The following is a 13,811-nucleotide window of genomic DNA, read 5'->3' as shown; positions in this document are numbered from 1 at the left end:
ATAGGCTAACCATGTTGTATTCCCAGTGACAACTTCTCCTTGAGTAGACATGATTTTGACTGTGACATTTGTATATCTGTGAACTATGGTACTGACTCACGTGATAATGGACTTTAGTAACTTTGAGCTTTTTATTCTCTTTTTAAGGAATCCTTCTTAATTCATTTTATGAAGCCAATATCACTCTGATACCAAAACCAGGGAAAGATATAAGAAAAAAAAAAAAAAAAAAAAAAGAAAGCTACAGACCAATATCACTGATAAATGTAGATGCAAAAATCTTCAACAATATACCAGCTAACCAAATCCAACAGCCCATCAAAAAGATAATCCACTATGATCTAGTGGGTTTCATCCCATGGATGCAGGGATGGATTAACATATGCAAGTCAACAAATGTGATACATCACACAAACAGAATGGAAAACAAAAACCATATGATTATCTTAATAGATGCAGAAAAAGCATTTGATGAAATCAACATCCTTTATGATAAAAAAAAATCCTCATCAAACTAGGCACAGAAGGGACTTACCTCAAAATAATAAAAGCCACATATGACAAACCCACAGCCAACATCATACTGAATGGGGAAAAGTTGAAAGCATTTTCCTTGAGAACAGGAACAACATAAGGATGCCCACTTTCACCACTTCTATTCAACGTAGCACTGGAAGCCTTAGCCAGAGCAACCTGGCAAGAGAAGGAAATAAAGGACGTCCAAATTGGAAAAGAGGAAGTCCAACTATCGCTGTTCACTTATGATATGACCATATACCTAGAGAACCTTAAAGACTCCTCCAAAAGACTCCTAGATTTGATACACCAATTCAGTAAAGTCTCAGGTTACAAAAATCAATGTACACAAATCAGTAGCACTGCTATACACAAAAATCACCAAGCTGAGAATCAAATTAAGAACTTAATTCCATTTGCAACAGCTGCAAAAAAGAAAAAAAAAACACCCTAGGAATATACCCAATCAAGGAGGTGAAAGATCTCTACAAGGAGAACAACACAACACTTCTGAAAGAAATCATAGATGACATGAACAAATGGAAACACATTTCATGCTCATGGACTGGAAGAATCAATGTCATACCAATGACCATATTGCCCAAAGCAATCTATAAATTCAATGTAATTCCTGTCAAAATACCAACATTATTTCTCATAGAATTAGAAAAAACAATCCTAAAATTCATATGGAACCAAAAAAGAGCCTGAATAGCCAAAGCAACCCTAAGCAAAAAGAACAAATCTGGAGACATAAGATTACTGGACTTTAAATTATACTGCAAGGCCATAGTTACAAAAACAGCATAGTACTGGTATAAAAGTCAACACACAGACCATAGAGAACCCAGAAATAAAGCCAAATACTTACAGCCAACTGATCTTTGACAAAGCAAACACCACCACAAACTGGGGAAAGGACATCCTATTTAATAAATGGTGCTGGGAAAACTGGATAGCCATCTGTAGAAGAATAAGACTGGATTCCTCTCACCTTATACAAAAATCAACTCAAGATGAAACAAAGACTTAACTCTAAGACCTGAAACCATAAAAATTCTAGAAGATAACCTAGGAAAAATTCTTCTGAGAATTGACTTAGGCAAAGAGTTTATGAGTAAGACTCCAAAAGCAAACACAACAAAAACAAAAATAAATAAATGGCACCTAATTAAACTAAAAAGCTTCTGTACAGCAAAATAAATAATAATCAGAGTAAACAGACAGCCCACAGAATGGAAGAAAATATTTGCGAACTATGCATCCAACAAAAAACTAATATCCAGAATCTACAAGGAACTCAAGGAAATCAGCAAGAAAAAAACAAATAATCCCATCAAACAGTGGACAAATTATATGAATGGACATTTCTCAAAAGAAGATATGCAAATGCCCAACAAACATATGAAAAAATACTCTACTAATCATCAGGGAAATGCAAATTAAAACCAAAATGAGACACCACCTTACTCCTGCAAGAATGGTCATTATTAAAAAGTCAAAAAACAATAGATGCTAGCGTGGATGTGGTGAAAAGGGAACACTTATACACTGCTAGTAGGAATGTAAATTAGTACTGCCTATATGGAAAGCAGTATGAATATTTCTTTTTTTTCTTCTTCCTTTTTTCTTTTTCTTTTCTTTTCTTTTTTTTTTTTTTCTTTTTTTTTTTTTGAGACGGGGTTTCGCCCTTGTTGCCCAGGCTGGAGTGCAATGGCACAATCTGGGCTCACCACAACCTCCGCCTCACGGGCTCAAGCGATTCTTCTGCCTCAGCCTGCTGAGCAGCTGGGATTACAGGCGCACACCACCACTCCCAGCTAATTTTGTACTTTTAGTAGACACGAGATTTCTCCATGTTGGTCAGGCTGGTCTCCAACTCCCGACCTGAGGTGGTCCTCCCACCTCGGCCTCCCAAAGTGCTGGGATTACAGGCGTGAGCCACCGCACCCAGCCTGAGATTTTTAAAGAACTAAAAGTAGATCTACCATTCTATCCAGCAATCCCACTACTGGGTATCTACCTAAAGGAAAATAAATCATTTTATGAAAAAGACACCTGCACACATATGTTTATTGCAGCACAATTCACAATTGCAAATATATGGAACCAACCTAAGTGCCTATCGACCAATGTGTGGATAAAGAAAATATGGTATATATACATCATGGAATACTACTCCATAATACAGCCATAAAAAGTAATAAAATAATGTCTTTTTCAGGAACTTGGACGGAACTGGAGGCCATTATTCTAAGTGAAGTAACTCAGGAATAGAAAACCAAACATCATATGTTCTCACGCATAAGTGAGAGCTAAGCTATGGGTATGCAAAGGCAGACAGAGCAGTATAATGGACTTTGGAGACTCAAAAAGGGGAGGATGGGAGGGAAGTGCAAGATTAAAAATTACATATTGGGTACAGTGTACACTACTCAGGAGACAGGTGCACTAAAATACCAGACTTCACCACTATACAATTCATCCAGGTAATCCAAAACCACTTGTACCCCAAAACTGTTGAAATAAAAAATATTTTTTAAAAACAAAATATTAAATGTCTTGAAATATTACTGATGCTGTATCTATAAAAATCATTAACATTTCAATATATAAAATAACCCTTTGTTTAATACAGGGCAAAAACCTGACAGAGCCCTTTCACACTCTACAGTTGTCTCTTGTCTCAGTATCTGATTTATCTAACCTGGGCACTCACTGTCAGATAGACTCATGCAGAAACAGACTCTTTTTTTTTGGAGACAAGGTCTTACTCTGTTGCCCAGGCTGGAGTACAGTGGCATGTTCTTGGCTCACTGCAGCCTCTGCCTCCCGAGTTCAAGTGGTTCTCGTGCCTCAGCCTCTCGAGTAGCTGGGATTACGGCATGCACCACCATGCCCGGCTAATCTTTTTTGTATTTTTAGTAGAGACAGGGTTTCGCCATGTTGGCCAGGCTGGTCTCAAACTCCTGACCTCAGGTGATCCACCCTCCTCAACCTCCCAAAATGCTGCTGGGATTACAGGCACGAGCTGCCTCGCCCAGCCCAGAAAACGTTAAAGACACCCTGATCCTTACTTTGAAGTCAAAATCCCACTAGATTGTAAATAAAATTTTGGGTTGTAGCTCCGTTAATGCAGGGTTTCAAGACAGCTTGATGGGAAAACCTCCTTTTAGGTGGGTTTTCACCAATAGAGAGCTTTCAACTACCGATTTAAGCTCGTCAGGGTGGTGCTGAAAGGTCACACTCTTAGCATGCTTGATTGGTGGTCTCCCACCTAGCGTCCCAATTCCTCTCCCTGTGTGCATGAGGGAGAAATATGCTTTATGCATTTGATGACTTGGCAAATCTAGGCGAGAGGAGTGAGCTGATTTAGGTGACTTAGACCCTTGGTCTGGGGCAGACATATGGGGATCAATTTCCTCATTTAAGTTATATTCTTCTCAGAAATCATTACAGCATGTCTTTAACGCACTACTCTTCTCCAAAACAAATATTTACTGACTGAAGTTGTCTTCATAGCTACGGCAACTCTCACCAGTGTTTTATACACATACATATACATATATGTCTATATATGTATATATTGATACACACATACAGAGGCATACACATGTATGCAGGTAGCTGAAAGACTGATACCTGTGGGCTGCTAACCTCAACATTTTGGATCATCTTTTTTTCTCTCTCCAGAAAGAAAAGGGATAGCAAATTGTTTAGATTCTTGAGTGTAATTGAATAGTATATCTTCCCCCCATCTGTTCCCAGGCAGAAGTGTTGCAACATCAAAGCCTGAATCCAATTCCCGGGTTGTCACTCTTCGTGTTTTCTCCTGTCCACATTGTTCTATGTCACAGAAAGAAAATAGACCCTTCCAGAAAGACAAGTGGCCTGTGAGCTTTGGTGCCAAGAATGTATTGGAAACCTTAGAAAAGTAATGAATGCCGTGAGCCATACCCCTGTTCCCCACCTGCCCTGGACTGTTTGTACTATTCGTTGCTACTGTACTTGCTGTCCTGTTTAAATTGCAGCAGAACAATAGTCTTCGACTAGGGCTGGCTGCAGAATTTAATGCAGAGGTCGAGGGCAGTCTCCGTAACTGGGTTGTTAGACATGAGCCTGGAGGGTCCTTTGCTCTGTCTTTTCGGACCATGTAATGCCATCTACAAAATCCCAGGGTGTTTTCAGCTGGTAAAATGAAAGAATCTTAGCATTGGACTGGCCGTAGTGGGCATTTCCAGGGCTGTTTTGCCCAATGGCCAGCAGCTTCTGCTTCCATACATACAGCAGGAGCTCACTGCCTTCCTTCCCCACTGGCCAGCGCAGAGGGCTGGCCTCCTGGGCAAGCGCCCTGTACAGTTGCACAGGACTTGCACTCAGAAGGCTCCCACACTTGGTTTAATGATCTGCTGTTGCTGTCTTGAAATTCTTAATAATTCTTGAGCAAGGGGGCCCTGCATATTCATTTTGCACTGTGCCCCACAAATTATGTAGCTGGTGCTGCCAGCACATTTAAAGCTACCTTCACCCATCAGCCACACACAGGATGTTTGTACAAACGTTCAGTCATTACCTACCTCTAGACCCCACCCTGCCCTCACTTCCTGCTCTGCTCCAGGTGCTGACTTCCAACCCTGGGCCTTTCCACCTGCTTCTAGCTTCATTTGACTTAACCTGCCTTGACCCTTGAGATTTGAAATCTGAACCTGGCTTCTCTAATTTGACCCTAAAAGGTCAAACGCCTCAGTGGTTGTGGGCTGTGGTCTTGGTTTTTCCCACCTGTCACCACTTAGAATAAATTCAAAGCCCAACTCAGCTCTGATCTCCAGATTCTTAACAGAGATGGGCCTCAGCCCCAGGAGATTAGTCAGCTGATTACATATACAGAGAGTTATTTTGGGCTTTTGTTAAAAGTACACTGAGCCAAACATCTGCTTCCCTATAGTTCCTACACATTACCTGGCAAATGTGGTAGAATGCTAGTTATTGAGTCAGCAAGTAAACAGATGCAAAAAATAAACATACCGAAATTAAGCATGTTTGTTATAGATATTAAACCACCTCCCTCTCCAGTTAAAATATCCAAATGATTCTTCCGGTCATCCTTCACACATCCCTGCACAACCAGCTCAGCCTCAGACTCCCATATCAACTACCTCCATCACATATCCCAACACCCAGGCACCCTGTCCACCCACTTTCAGTCCAGCCCTGGCTTCCATTCAGACAGGTCTGCTCACGGCTCTTCGTCCCATCCTCTTCTCTGTCCCCATGACCCCTCCCAGATAGCCACCGGGCCTGCCATGTCATTTAACCGTGACAAGTCTTCCTAAGCATCTTCTGTTGCGGGGTTCTGCTTTCGTGCCTCTCCTGCCATCAGCATCCCCCGTGCCCCATGCTCTGAATTTTTCTGGGCTCCTGCACAGTGAGGTTTATTTTGACTATTGCTGTGCCTGCACCACCTCAGTTACAGTCCCCCCGAGACAGAACTGCAGCCACCTCCAGCACCTTGTCTCCTGGGTTATCTCTTGTGATTTTCCTAGACATGCTCATGCCAATTCTTAGACTCCTTGGTAGCACAATCCTTTAAATGGACACCTTTGAGTGTATGTGTGTGTGTGTGTGTGTGTTTACGTATGTGTGTTCATGTATGTGTATTTATGTGCATGGGTGAATGTGTGTATGTGAATTTGTGTGTGTGTGTGTGCAGATACGTGCATGTATGTACACAAGGGTCGTTTCACTCTTACTGAGAGTGTTTATTTCATTATGAGGAACTAGCCTTGTACATCAACACATACCTGACATCTGTGCTCTGATGTCACTTTCAGCTCAATACTATATGAGCTCAACGACAGCATCTCCAAACTGCCTTGTCTCATACCTGAACCCAAGCCCTTGGCCATTCTTGTTTTCCACAGCAGTGTGCAGTAACCTAGTGGTTGCCAAACCCAGCAGCCCAATAGAATCAGGTGGGGAGCATTTTTCAATGTCATTCCTATGGTAGCAACTCAGACCTGCAGAATCTGGGTCTCTGCAAAGGGGCCTGAAATCCTTATATTTCCAAAGCTTCACAGACTGGACCGAATTTGGAAAGGCTAACGCAAGCCACCTCCACCCAGATACAAAACTAATAAATGTACCTTAAATGGGCATCGGGTGCATTACCCTGCACTAGATAGGTAAGTATTATTATCTCAATTTCATAGTTGAAATAACCGAGACCTCAGGAGACCACGTGACCTGTCCAAGAGAGAACGCAGCCAGGACTCTGCAAGTTCACCTCCATGAGGCCACTCTTCCCACCGTCCATGGGACTGCTCCTGCAGTGTGTGGGGTCAGATCGAGGGTCCTCCTTGTGTGCCACATCCTAAACCATAACCCTGGAAGCAGCTTGAGCACAAGGGCACATCCAGACAGCATCTCCTGGAACCCGCCTCTAAAATCCCCCGGCCCCCTTACCCTGCCTACTCTGTTTATTCTGCACAGACCCGTCATGGAACTACTGGGTGGGCATTTGCGCATGTGTCCATCACCTGCTACACGTGGTGCTCCTTGAGATGGTTGGGGTGCTGTGGAAAGTGCACTTGTCTCCGATGGATGTGGAATAGATCTGGGTGTGACTCTCAGTTTGGCCAGTCTATGAGTTTGCTAGAGCTACCTTAACAGAGAACCACCGACTGGATGGCTTAAATTACAGAATGATGTCTCACAGTTCTGGAGGCCAGAAGTCCCAGATCAAGGTGTGGGCGGGGTGACCTCCTTCTGAGGGAGTGAGGGATTTGTTCTTCACTCCTCTCCTGGCCTCTGGTGGTTTGCTGGTCATCCTTGGCATTCCTTGATGACCTGGAGGGCATCACTCTGATTTCTGCCTTCATCTTCACATGGAATTCTCCCTGTGCACCTGTCTGTGTCCAAATTTCCTCTTTTCATAAGGACACCAAACATATTGGAGGGGGGCCACCCTAATGACCATGTTTTAACTTCATTACCTCTGTAAAGACCCTATCTCTTGATAAGGGCACTTTCTGAGGTACTGGGGGACCTCAATTTACCTTTGGGGGGTACAATTAAACTCATAAGAGCAAGTAACTCATTCTGTGAATTGGAGCAAGTCACTGAACCTCATAGAATCAGTTTATTCATCCATGAAACAGGGATTTAAAAATACCCACTGTGAAGGCTTCTTTCTTGATAACTGTTAGCAGATTAGACAAGGCACAAAAATGTTTTTTTAAAAGCAAGGTAGAGAACAGTGAGGTTAGTTATTGCAATCTAGGTTAAAAGAGGTGGGGCAACTCTCCATCCACTAACACCCAGTCCCGCCCCATGAGTGTGCGTGTGTGTGTGTGTGTGTGTGTGTACCATACACTGTGATTGTCCAGATCATCAGAGCCTCAGGCAGATTCTAACAGAAACCACATACCAAACAAACACGATTATTCCCGAATGCTGACTTCAAATTTTCACTCACATGAAGGGTATATCAGCACTCAAATCAAGAATGAGGCACCTTTGTTGCTGTTAAATAGGCCTTATCTTTAGTTCAGCATGTTTCCTAAACTCATCTCATCACAGACACTTTAAAAGCACAGATCCCCTCCCCAGGGATTCAGGTTCCCTTGGTCTGGGTAGGGCCTGAGGGATCTGCATTTGAACAAGCTCCTGGCGTGAGTTTTATTGGACAAGCCTGGAACAGGGCTGTCCTGATTTCTCACCCGGCCTCCTCTGCTGCTGATGAGCCAGGTTCAAGTCACTGGACCTGGGAGGGGCCTCCATTTCCTCACCTTTAACCCTATGCTTGATTTTGAGTCTTGAGCTCTCCAGGTCCTTTCCAGCCATAAAATGCCATCTCTTTGCTTGTGGATTTGGAATTCTCTGCATTATAATAAGCTCCTTGAACTACCTCTGACATCTTTTGCCATATACTTTCCCATCATCTGGAGGGTTGGGGCCTCTTGACTCAGTGGGTGTCCAGCCAAGCTGACCTGCCCACTGCGGTTGAGAGCATGTGTGGAGAAGAGCAGCGGACCAGGGGACCCAGCTCCAGAGCAGAGCCCCTTCAGTGCGGTCTTTTCTCTCTACACCAGGGAGGGATGGTCTTGCTCCTGGCCTCCAGGGTAAGTCTGCAGACCAACTGGGGGCCTGTTTGGCTTAGGCTTACCTTTTAACATGGCCGCTCTGTGAATCACTGCTGTGAAACAACTGGTCATTTAAATGCCTTGGCACGCTCAGCAGTCTAGGATGAACAAATTGTTTTGTTGATTTAGTTTTGTTAGAGAAAAGAGAGAGAGAGAGATAAAGAGAGAGAGAGACCCTAATACATTGCTGGTGGAAATGTAAAGTGGTGCAGCTACTAGGGAAAGCAGTCTGGCAATTCCTCAAAATGTGAAACATCCAGACATACGGCCCAGCATTTCCACTCCTAGTTCTGTCACTCAAGAGAAATGAAAGCGCATATCTACACAGAAACTTGTGCACTCATGTTTATAGCAGCATTATTCACAACGGTCAAAAGGAAGAAACGACCATCGACAGAGGAATGGATAAGCAAGTTGTGGTTTACCCACACCATGGAATATCATGTAGCCACAAAAAGGAATGAAGTATTATACATGCTATGACTTGGATGAACCTGGAAAATGTGCTAAGAGAAAGAAACTGGACACAAAAAGAATACATGTTGCATCATTCCTTTTATATGAAATATCCAGAATATGCAAATCTACAGAGGTAGAAAGCAGATTTGTGGTTGTCAGGGACTGGGGGAGGGGGAAATGGGAGTGACTACTTAATGGGTACCAGATGTTATTCTGGGAGATGAAAAGGTTTTGAAACTAGAAAGAGGTGGCGATTGCATGATACTGCGAATGCACTAAACACCACTGAATTGTGCACTTTATAATGGTTAATGGTATGTCCATTGCACATCAACAAAAAGAGAGAGAAAAAAGGGTAAGGGAGAGTCTGGGGGAGGGAAGAGAGGAAAAATGAGAAAGAGAAGAGAGGCAATATTATTAGGCCTAGCATGTGAATTTTTTATTTTTATTTTTAAAGGATAATGTGACCATTGAGTCACTGAAATGGAACAGAGCACTCCTCTGATTACAGTGACCACTGACCTCCTCTGAGGGGTGGAAGCCCTATCGCTTCCTTTTCACCAGCAGCAGGCTTTGATGCCGCAAGTCACAAGATGTGGCACCAGCATTACATCTTTGGGTCGACTGGGGGAGGCCCCTCCAGCAGTCTCTCAATCAAGCATCTCCAGCTCAGAGGACTCTGCTCTGAGATTAAGCCACACAAGGTTCTTTCGGCCCTGGGGTCTGGGGAAGTGGTCTGGGCAACCACTGAGGGGCTCAGTGGGCACGTGGGGCACACAGGGAAAAGTGAGCCCAGCTGAGCTACAGATTCACTAGGACACTTGGATGGACTCTTTTTGTTAGCTCTCAAATGTGCAAATCATGCTTTTCCTGGTGCTTGGCACGGCAAAGACTTGGATTGTTTAAAAAAGACAATCTGATGGAGATTCGAGCTGGACAGCAAAGAAGACACATTAGCTGGCCAGTCTAGAGAACGCATTCGGAAGGGGTTTCAGCACAAGTCTTCTGCTGTTGAGGTTTGCAGCCCTTGCATCGGGTGCCTTTCAGATAGTCTGGACAAAGGCCTCTGGTAGAGCTGACTGCCTAACAAAATCACTTCAGAACAAGTATGGAGTTCTACAGAATTCACTGTCTCAAGTCAGACCCGCATGGACTCTGAATGACTGATCTTGGCTGCTTGCCTAGACATCTACCTCCACGACCACCCTGTTAGCAGTTTGGTGTCTACTTGTGGGTTCCAGCCACCAATCACAACATCATCCTTCACTGATAGCTGCTCCCACATCTCTGCCTAAATCTATGTGCCACTCCTGGGTACTCGGCACTGATGCTGATCATTCCTGAATGCAGATTCTAGAGCAACAGTCGCTGCAGAATCTCAGATAAGTTATTATTAATAGAAAAGAGTTCAATGTGACTCCTAGCATGCATAGGCTTTGCCATGGTCAGAGCAAAGGTCTTGCAGCACACCCCAGGCTTCCCAACATGCAGATGCTCTCTTGGAGCCCTGAGGAAGCTTCCAGGGCTGTGCAGTTTGCTTGCACCTGGGCAGATCCAGATGGCAGCTGATCACCGCAGGGCTCTGTGATCTCTGTGCCAGCTGGTCCACTCCCTCTGGCAGTTCGAATGGTGCTCTGTGTTTCAAGATGGACACCCAGGAGGTCACCTTCTTAGCTTTAGAGCCATCTGGTGGATCCCTGCTGGAGTTTCCTCCTTAATGTTGGGCATGGGGGCAGGTGGTGGTCCCTGAAGGACTCTGTCCATAGAGCCCACTTTAGAAGTCTCCACTGCACTGAACTGTGCCAAAGCAAGATGCACAGTCCCCTTAGATTCCTGTTATGATTGCTGTTCTCTTCTTATTTAAGTAAGAAGGACTTGGTTGTTCTCCAGCCTAAGACTTTCAGTAAAGCAGACTATCTTTTAATTTAATAACTCAAATTAAGTGAACATTTTAATTTTCACTTAAAAATTTAAATTTTGTTTAAAATTAAATGAAAACCAAATAATAGTTACTTTTAAACAAATCAGTGCAGCATGGTTATGAGCTTCAAGTCCTGACCTGCTTGCCCTGGTCTCCCCCTCCCAGAAATGGTAGTCCTGCCTGAATACCGTTTGCCCATCCAAGGGAATCTGTGCCAGATTATGCCTCCAGGGCTGGAGTTTACAGCTCCCCATCACACGGAGTGGCAACTCATGCTTCTTAATCAGAGCATCAAATGAATGAGTCAATGCAGTCTTGCTTTTATTTTCACAAAGTGTCTCCCGAGTGAGGCCTGCTCTGAGCTTCGGGGCCTTTCCTTGGCTCCACTCCAATAACTTGAGTAATTTCCTGTGCTGAGGGCCCTTGTGTGCTGAGACTTCTTATCACATGAGCCACTAGGTTAGAGCCTGAACCTGTTTCCAGAGAGCTCATTACAGGCGCTTTGGAAGGAGGTCTGAGCTCTGGAATAGGAGACTGATGTTCTGGCTTGAATTTTGGCTTTGCCCCTGAGTAGCTGTGTGACACTGCACAGGTTAGTTAACTTCTCTGAGTTTCCATTCCTACAACTGTAAAACAGGAATCACAAACAGGATGCCAACAGAGGGATGAGCTCAGGCCTCAGAGTCGGACAAAGCTGCATTCAGATGCCAGCTCTGCAGATTGCTAGCTTCGGGACCCCACCACAGCCTCCGTGGATGGGAGAGCTGATATCTGCCTTCCGGAGTTCTTGTAGAAATGAAAAGAGAGGATGTATGTACCGTGCCTGGCACATGGTTAGGCACTAAGTAAATGTTTTTGAAGACTGCAAAATAAGGATAAAACACACGATGTATCAACCTCCATGGATATTTGAAAGGATCACATTAATATATGTGAAAATACACTGTAAACTATAAAACAATATGAAATGTCATTATTTTGATTCTTTTTCTCTCAGATCATTTTACTCTACGCTTTCCAACTTCTTATTTAGAAAATGTCGGCTGGGTGTGGTGGCTCATGCCTGTAATCCCAGCACTTTGGGAGGCCGAAGCAGGCAGATCATGAGGTCAAGAGATCGAGACCATCCTGGCCAACATGGTGAAACCCCGTCTCTACTAAAAACACAAAAATTAGCTGGGCGTGGTGGCACGTGCCTGTAGTCCCAGCTACTCGGGAGGCTGAGGCAGGAGAATCGCTTGAACCCAGGAGATGGAGGTTGCAGTGAGCCGAGGTTGTGCACTCCAGCCTGGGCAACAGAGTGAGACTCCGTCTCAAAAAATAAATAAATAAAATAAAAATTTCATATCTGAAAAAAGTTGGAAAAATAGTAAACACTCAAATATCCTTTTTTTAGATTCACCAGTTATTAACAGTTGCTTCTTTGCTTGCTCTATCTCTATCTCTATTTCTATTTATCTACCTATCATCTACGTATAATTGGTCCAAGCATTTGAAAGCAAGTTGCAGATATCATGAGTCTACCCTAAGAACTTCAGCATGTGTCTCTTGAGAATAACAGCATTCTCCTATAGAACAAAATACTATTAGGACCGTATTAGTAGGCTTGGGCTGCTATACCAAAATGCCATAGACTGGGTGACCTCAACAGCACACACTTCTTTCTCAAAATTTCAGAGGTCGAAGGTGTAAGATCAAGGTGTCAGCTGACTCAGATCCTGGTAAGGGCCCCCTTCCTGGCTTACAGATTGCAAATGGCTGTCCTCCTCCTGCTCCTCCTCCTCCCTCTTCCTCCTTCTTCTTCACCTTCTCCTTCATTATTATACTTTTAAGTTCTGGAGTACATGTGCAGAACATGCAGGTTTGTTACATAGGTATACACATGCCATGGTGGTTTGCTGCACCCATCAACCTATCATCTACATTAGGTATTTCTCCTAATGCTATCCCTTCCCTAGCTCCCCGCCTCCTGACAAGTCCCAGTGTGTGATGTTCCCCTCCCTGTGTCCATGTGTTCTCATTGTTCAACTCCCACTTATGAGTGAGAATATGAGGTGTTTGGTTTTCTGTTCTTGTGTTAGTTTGCTGAGAATAGATGGTTTCCAGCTTCATTCATGTTCCTGCAAAGGACATGAACTCATTCTTTTGTATGGCTGCATAGTATTCCATGGTGTATATGTGCCACATTTTCTTTATTCAGTCTATCATTGATGGGCATTTGGATTGGTTCCAAGTCTTTGCTATTGTGAACAGTGCCACAATAAACATACATGTGCATGTGTCTTTATAGTAGAACACTTTAAAAATATGGAATGCTTCAGAAATTTGTGTGTCATCCTTGCACAAGGGTAGTGCTAATCTTCTCTGTATCCTTCCAATTTCAGTATATGCTGAAGCGAGCATTTTTTTTTTTTTTTGAGATGGAGTCTTGCTCTGTCACCTAGGCTGGAGTGCAGTGGTGCAATTTTGGCTCACTGCAGCTTCCACCTCCTGGGTTCAAGCGATTCTCTTGCCTCAGCCTCCTGAGTAGCTGGGATTACAGATGTGCACCACCACACTTGGCTAATTTTCGTTTTTTTGGTACAGATGGGGTTTCACCATGTTGGCTAGGCTGGTCTCAAACTCACAACCCAAGTGATCCACCTGCCTTGGCCTCCCAAAGTGCTGGGATTACAGGCAAGAGCCAACGCACCCAGTCGGCTGTCTTCTCACTATGTCCTCACGTGTTGGAGACAGAGAGAAAGCTCCGACATCTCTTCCTCTGTTTATGGGGA

At 43.8% G+C, this 13,811-nt stretch overlaps 1 pseudogene; it reads right to left on the bottom strand.

The window, feature by feature from the left end:
- Window positions 1–13,338: 13,338 nt before the first annotated feature.
- Window positions 13,339–13,438, bottom strand: LOC126944571 (uncharacterized; annotated as a pseudogene).
- Between the last annotated feature and the right edge of the window lie 373 nt (window positions 13,439–13,811).

This window comes from Macaca thibetana, chromosome 1 (genome assembly GCF_024542745.1).
Source record: "Macaca thibetana thibetana isolate TM-01 chromosome 1, ASM2454274v1, whole genome shotgun sequence".
Lineage (NCBI taxonomy): Eukaryota > Metazoa > Chordata > Mammalia > Primates > Cercopithecidae > Macaca > Macaca thibetana.
The sequence above is the reverse complement of the archived record's forward strand: the minus strand, read 5'-3'. Positions and strand labels throughout refer to the sequence as shown.